The sequence below is a fragment of the Sminthopsis crassicaudata genome, chromosome 1 (genome assembly GCF_048593235.1).
Source record: "Sminthopsis crassicaudata isolate SCR6 chromosome 1, ASM4859323v1, whole genome shotgun sequence".
NCBI lineage: Eukaryota > Metazoa > Chordata > Mammalia > Dasyuromorphia > Dasyuridae > Sminthopsis > Sminthopsis crassicaudata.
The window spans coordinates 506,614,441-506,622,685 of NC_133617.1; positions in this window are offsets into that span (position 1 = coordinate 506,614,441).

The window sequence follows — 8,245 nt, forward strand, 5'->3', positions numbered from 1 at the left end:
CTTTTGTATGGAGAGAGAACAGACTTCAAACACTGAGGAGACTAAAAACAGACTGTCCCCAGAAGAATCCCCTAAGAGGGATATGAGTTGCTCCTCAATACAAAAGAATCTCCTAGAGGACATCAAACAGGCTCTCACAAGAGAGCTGAAAGAGAAATGGGAAAAGGAAAGGGAAGCTTGACAAGAGAGCCTGGAAAAGTCATCCCATGCATTCAAAGACAGAGTGGATAAAGAAATCAAATCATTGAGAAACAAGATTAGTGAGCAGGAAAAGGTAAACAACTCCAAGGAAAACAGGATTAGTGAGCTGGAAAAAGAAAACAGCTCTCTAAAAAATAAAATGGATAAAATGGAAAAAAATTCCATAGAAGATAAAAACTCAATTGGACAATTACAAAGAGATATAAAAAAAGTGAGTGAAGAAAATACATCATTGAAAATTAGACTGGAACAAGTAGAAATGAATGACTCAAGGAGAAACCAAGAGGTAGTCAAGCAAAACCAGAGAAATGAAACAATTGCAAAGAATGTCAAGTACCTTACTAGAAAGACAACAGACCTGGAAAACAGATCCAGGAGAGACAATTTGAGAATAATCGGACTCCCTGAAAAATGTGAGGAAAAAAAAAGCTTGGACACCATTTAAGAGGAAATTATCAAAGAGAACTGCCCAGACGTTCTGGAAACAGAGGGTAAAATAAACATTGAAAAAATTCATCAATCACCTACTGAAAGGGACCCTAAAATTAAAACGCCAAGAAATATACTGAACAAGTTCAAGAACCATCAGACAAAGGAAAAGATGTTGGAAGCTGCTAGAAAAAATCAATTCAGATATGGAGGATCCACAATAAGGATAACCCAGGATCTAGCAGCATCCACATTAAAAGAACGCAGGACCTGGAACATGATATTCCGAAAGGCTAAGGAACTTGGTATGCAGCCAAGAATAACTTACCCAGCAAGAATGAGCATCGTTTTCCAGGGAAGAAGATGGACATTTAACGAAATAAATGAATTCCATCTATTTTTGATGAAAAAAACAGACCTACATAAAAGGTTTGATCTTCAAATACAGAACTCAAGAGATTTCTAAAAAGGTAAAAAGAAGTCTTGAGAACTATACTTCTGCCAAAAAAAAATATGTAAAGAACATACATACAATTTGTCTTAGAAACTAGAGGTGGAAAGGAAATCATATCATAAAAAAGTGTAAAGTGGTAGTACTACATCTCATGAAGAGGCAAAGGTAACCTATTATATCTGAGAGAAAGAAAGGAGGAAGATGATCATAGTGTGTATCAATAGACATATTCAATTTATGGTGAAACTTCTTCCACTTCATTGAAAAGTGAAAGGGAAGGAGAAAGCTAAGGGGAAGGGAATACAGAAATTTCGAGGAAAAGGGGTAAAATAAGGGGAGGATCTTTAAGGTGGGGGAGGGATCCTAAAAAGGGAAGGCTGTGAAAAGCAAGTGGTGTTCACCAGTTTAATACTGGGTAGGGGGGTAAGAGGGAAGGAAAGGGGAAAAGCATAAGCAGGGGTGGGTAGGATGGCAAGCAATATAGAAATAGTCCTTCTAATCATAAATGTGAATGGGGCAAACTGCCTCATAAAGAGGAAGCAGTTAGCAGACTGGATTAAAAGTCAGAATCCTACTATATGTTGTTTACAGGAAACACACCTGAAACAGGGTGAGACATTCAAACTAAAAGTAAAAGGGTGGAGCAGAATCTATTATGCTTCAGACAAAACCAAAAAAGCAGGAGTAGCCATACTCATTTCAGATCAAGCAAAAACAAAAATTGATCTAATTAAAAGAGATAAGGGCAGCATCAATAATGAAGCACTATCAATATTAAACATATATGCATCAAGTGGTGCAGCATCGAAATTCTTTTTTTTTCCAATAAAACAAGATTTATTATCAATAAATAACATTTTTCTTAACATATACAATACCACCCTCCCTTTTTCTTCTTCATTCTTTTTTTTTTTTAATTTTTTTTTAATTTTTTATTTTTATTCATTTTTCCAAATTATCCCCTCACTTCCTCCACTCCCTCCCCCCGATGGCAGGTAATCCCATACATTTTACATGTGTTACAATATAACCTAGATACAATATATGTGTGTAAATACCATTTTCTTGTTGCACATTAATTATTAGCTTCCGAAGGTATAAGTAACCTGGGTAGATAGACAGTAGTGCTAACAATTTACATTCGCTTCCCAGTGTTCCTTCTCTGGGTATAGTTATTTCTGTCCATCATTGATCAACTGGAAGTGAGTTGGATCTTCTTTATGTTGAAGATTTCCACTTCCATCAGAATACATCCTAATACAGTATTGTTGTTGAAGTCTATAGTGACCTTCTGGTTCTGCTCATTTCACTCAGCAACAGTTGATTTAAGTCTCTCCAAGCCTCTCTGTATTCCTCCTGCTGGTCATTTCTTACAGAGAAATAATATTCAATAACATTCATATACCATAATTTACCCAACCATTCTCCAACTGATGGATATCCATTCATCTTCCAGTTTCTAGCTACAACAAAAAGAGCTTCCACAAACATTTTGGCACATACAGGTCCCTTTCCACTCTTTAGTATTTCTTTGGGATATAATCCCAATAACAGCAATGCTGGGTAAAAGGGTATGAACAGTTTGACAACTTTTTGGGCATAGTTCCAAATTGCTCTCCAGAATGGCTGGATTCTTTCACAACTCCACCAACAATTTATCAGTGTCCCAGTTTTCCCACATCCCCTCCAACATTCATCATTATTTGATCCTGACATCTTAGCCAATCTGACAGGTGGGTAGTGGTATCTAAGAGTTGTCTTAATTTGCATTTCTCTGATCAGTAGTGATTTGGAACACTCTTTCATATGAATGGAAATAGTTTCAATTTCATCATCTGAGAATTGTCTGTTCATACCCCTTGACCATTTATCAATTGGAGAATGGTTTGGTTTCCTATAAATCAGGGTCAGTTTTCTCTATATTTTGGAAATGAGACCTTTGTCAGAACCTTTACTTTTAAAAATATTTTCCCAATTTGTTACTTCCCTTCTAATCTTGTTTGCATTAGTATTGTTTGTACAGAAACTTTTTAGTTTGATGTAATCAAAATCTTCTATTTTGTGATCAATAATGATCTCTAGTTATCCACTGGTAATGAATTCCTTCCTCCTCCACAGGTCTGATAAGTAGACTATTCTCTGTTCCTCTAATCTATTTATGATCTCATTCTTTATGCCTAAATCATGGACCCATTTTGATCTTATCTTGGTATATAGTGTTAAGTGTGGATCCATATATAATTTCTGCCATACTAATTTCCAGTTTTCCCAACAGTATCTTCCGAATAATGAATTTTTGTCCCTAATGTTGGTATCTTTGGGTTTGTCAAAGATTAGATTGCTATAGGTGTACCCTTTTTTGTCCTTTGTATCTAATCTGTTCCACTGCTTTACTGTTCTATTCTTAGCCAGTACAAAATGGTTTTGGTGACTGCTGCTATATAATATAGCTTTAGATCAGGTACACTTAGACCACCTTCCTCTGAATTTTTTTTTTTTTTTCATTAGTTCCCTTGCAATTCTTGACCTTTTATTCCTCCATATGAATTTTGTTGTTATTTTTTCTAGGTCATTAAAATAGTTTCTTGGGAATCTGATTGGTATAACACTAAATAAATAGATTAGTTTGGGGAGTATTGTGATCTTTATTATATTTGCTCGGCCTATCCAAGAGCACTGAATGTCTTTCCAATTATTTAAATCTGACTTTATTTTTGTGGCAAGTGTTTTGTAATTTTGTTCATATATTCCAGACTTTTCTTGGGAAGATGGATTCCCAAATACTTTATACTCTCAACATTTGTTTGGAATGGAATTTCTCTTTGTATCTCTTGCTGTTGCATTTTGTTGGTGATATATAAGAATGCCGCGGATTGATGTGGATTTATTTTGTATCCTGCCATGTTGCTAAAATTCTGAATTATTCCTAGTAGCTTTTTAGCAGAGTCTTTGGGGTTCTCTAAGTATAACATCATGTCATCTGCAAAGAATGATAGTTTGATTTCCGCATTTCCTACTCTAAATCCTTGAATCTCTTTCTCGGCTCTTATTGCCGAGGCTAGCGTTTCTAGTACTATATTGAATAGTAATGGTGATAGTGGGCAACCTTGTTTCACTCCTGATCTTACTGGGAAAGGTTGCAGTTTATTTCTATTGCATATTATGCTTACTGAAGGTCTTAAATATATGCTCCTGATTATTCTAAGGAATAGCCCATTTATTCCTATACTCTCAAGAGTTTTTAGTAGGAATGGATGTTGGATTTTGTCAAGTGCTTTTTCTGCATCTATTGAGATGATCATATGGTTTTTATTAATTTGATTATTAATATGGTCAATTATACTAATAGTTTTCCTAATATTAATCCAGCCCTGCATTCCTGGTATGAATCCTACTTGATCATAGTGTATTATCCTGGGGATGATTTTCTAAAGTCTATTTGCTAATATCTTATTTAAGATTTTAGCATCAATATTCATTAAGGAAATTGATCTATAATTTTCTTTCTCAGTTTTTGATCGACCTGGTTTAGGTATCAGTACCATGTCTGTGTCATAAAAGGAGTTTGGTAGGACTCCTTCATTCCCTATTTTTTCAAATAGTTTATATAGCATTGGGGCTAATTGTTCTTTAAATATTTGGTAGAATTCACATGTAAATCCATCTGGTCCAGGGGATTTTTTCCTGGGGAGGTGATTAATAGCTTGTTCTATTTCTTTTTCTGAAATGGGACTATTTAAGCAATTTATTTACTCCTCTATTAATCTAGGAAGCCTATATTTTTGGAGGAAGTCATCCATTTCACTTAAGTTATCAAATTTATTGGCATAAAGTTGGGCAACGTAACTCCTTATTATTTCTCTAATTTCCTCTTCATTGGTGGAAAGATCCCCCTTTTCATTTGTAAGACTAACAATTTGATTTTCCTCTTTCTTTTTTCTGATCAGATTTACCAAAGGTTTCTCTATTTTATTGGCTTTTTCATACAACCAACTCTTGGTTTTATTTATTAATTCAATAGTTTTTTTACTTTCAATATTATTGATTTCTCCTTTAAATTTTTGTATTTCAAATTTAATTTTTGGTTGGGGGTTTTTAATTTGGTCCTTTTCTAGCCTTTTAAGTTGCAAGCCCAATTCGTTAATCTTCTCTTTCTCTATTTTCTTCAAATAAGCCTCTAAATATATAAAATTTCCCCTTATTACTGCTTTAGCTGCATCCCACAGATTTTGGTATGATGTCTCATCATTGTCATTATCTTGGGTGAAATTATTAATTGTTTCTATAATTTGCTCTTTCACCCAGTCATTCTTTAAGATGAGATTAAACAGTTTCCAATTACTTTTTGGTCTATTTATACCTAACTTTTTTACTGAATGTAGCTTTTATTGCATTGTGGTCTGAGAAGAAGGCATTTATTATTTCTGCCTTCCTACATTTAATTTTGAGATCTTTATGTCCTAATATATCCTCAATTTTTGTATAGGATCCATGAACTGCTGAGAAAAAAGTATATTCCTTTCTATTGCCATTCAGTTTTCTCCAAAGGTCTATCATACCTAGTTTTTCTAATGTTCTATTTACTTTTTTAATTTCTTTCTTGTTTGTTTTTTGGTTTGATTTGTCTAAATCTGAGAGTGCAAGGTTGAGATCTCCCACTATTATAGTTTTACTGTCTATTTCTTCTTGCAACTCTCTTAACTTTTCCTTTAGAAAGTTAGATGCTATACCACTTGGTGCATATATATTTAGTATTGATATGGCTTCATTATTTATGCTACCTTTCAGCAGGATATAGTTTCCTTCCTTATCTCTTTTAATTAGATCAACTTCTGCTTTTGCTTGATCTGAGATAAGGATAGCTACCCCTGCTTTTTTGGCTTTACCTGAAGCATAATAAATTCTGTTCCAACCTTTTATCTTTACTCTATATGTATCTCCCTGCTTTAAGTGTGTTTCCTGTAAACAACATATTGTAGGGTTCTGATTTTTGATCTAGTCTGCTATCCATCTCCATTTGATGGTAGCGTTCATCCCAATGATATTTACAGTTAAAATTACTAATTCTGTATTTCCTGCCATCATATTATCCCCAGATTATACTTTTTCCCTTGACCCCCCTGAACCCCTTCCCCAATATTCAATTTATAGACCCCCCTTGTGACACCCAGCCCTCCCTTTTTTTTTTAGTATCCCTCCCCCCCTCCCTCCATGTCCCTTCCCTTATTCTCCTTTTCCTTTTTCCTCTCCCCCCTTTTAATGAGGTGAGAGAGAATTCTCTAAAAAACAAATATGTTAATTATTTACTCTTTGAGCCTCTCCTGATGAGAGTAAGATTTACACAATGATTCTCCCCCTCTCTAAATTCCCTCAGATATGGTGTATTTTCAATGCCTCTTCCTGGGATATAGTTTCCCTCTTTTTCTCACTCCCTCCCCTTTTTCTGATACTACCCACTTCCCTTTACTACACCCCCTTTTTTTCTTTTATATCAGTAAAATCAAATTATCCTTGAGTACTTTTTATATACCCACAACAGACTTACAGTTCTCAAGGGTTCTGTGTACCTTTTTCTGTTTCTCTTCAGTCTTGTGGATGTAGATCAAATTTTTTGTTTAAGTCTGGTTTTTTTCTTAGAAACATATAGAATTCCTCTGTTTCATTGAATGACCATCTTCTTCCATGGAAAAAGATGCTAAACTTAGCTGGGTAGTTCATTCTTGGTTGCAGTCCTTGATCTTTTGCCTTATGGAATATCAGGTTCCAGGCCCTTCTATCTTTTAATGTGGAGGCAGCCAGATCTTGAGTGGCCCTTATTGTGGCACCTTGGTATTTAAATTGTTTTTTTTCTAGCTGATTGCAGGATTTTCTCCTTTGTGTGGTAATTCTGCAGCTTAGCCACAATATTCCGTGGTGTTCTTTTTTTAGGGTCTATTTCAGAAGGAGTTCGATGAATTCTTTCCACCTCTACTTTCCCTTCTGTTTTTATTATCTCTGGACAGTTCTCTTTGATAATTTCTTGTAAAATAGAGTCTAGGCTCTTTTTTTGGTCATAGTTTTCTGGAAGTCCAATGATCTGCAGATTATCTCTCCTAGATCTATTTTCCAGGTCTATAGATTTTCCCAATAAGTATTTGATGTTGTTCTCCAGCTTCTCATTTTTTTTTTTTTTTTTGTTTTGTTTGACTGATTCTTGGGTTCTCTGTGAATCATTCATTTCTATTTGTTCCATCCTGACTTTTAAGGAGTTATTTTCTTCTTTCACAGTTTTTAGTTCTTTTTGTAAATGCCCAATTTCGTTTTTAAATGAATTATTTTGCTCTATTGAATTTTTTTTCCATTTCCCTAATTTTTTTTGAGAATTATTTTCTTTTTCCAATTCAGAAATTCTATTTTCTTGAGACTTTTTTATCTTTTCCAATTCAGAAATCTTACTTTCCTGTGATTTTTTAACCTTTTCTAATTCACAAATTTTGTTTCCCTGCATCTCCTGTGAATTCTTTATTTTATCCAACTCCAATTTCAGGATGTTGTTATTCTCTATCATAGCTTCCCTTTCCTTTCCCCATTTTTCTTCAAACTCTCTTAACTTTTTAATAGTCTCTTCTAGGAGAGAGTTATGTGATGGGGGGGGGCAGGAATCATTCCCCTTTAGGTTGTTATCTGCTTTCTCTCTGCTGTTAACTTCCTCGGGGTTGGATACCCACTCTTTCTCTGTGTAGAAGGAATCTATAGTTTTTTCTGGTTTTTTTGTTCATATTTAATAAATCTTTTGGGGTCTGTCCCTGGGGTAGGAAATTATTTATTTACTTCTTTACCAGCTTCCTCCCAGACCGGATGGATGCAGCGGCTCTAGAGCCTGAGCTAAGATAGAGCTCTGGGAGAGAGTTCCCCACCCCCTCCCTGGAAGTGCCTCAGATATGACTAGCACTGCTGTCCCCCGAGGGCGCTGTGTATTAGTGGCTTCCCTGAGGTTGAGTTTGAACAGTAAATACGGCACAAAGCCTAGCCTATGCATCCCGGTGGGGCGTGGATGTCTGTAGCAGGTGACGTGAAAAGCCCCTGTGCTCAAACTGGAAGTGTCTGCCAGAAACCGTGGTCCCTAGTTCAAAGGTTCTGCTTCTCTGGTACTTCTGGAGCTGAGTTCCACTCCCTCCAGCT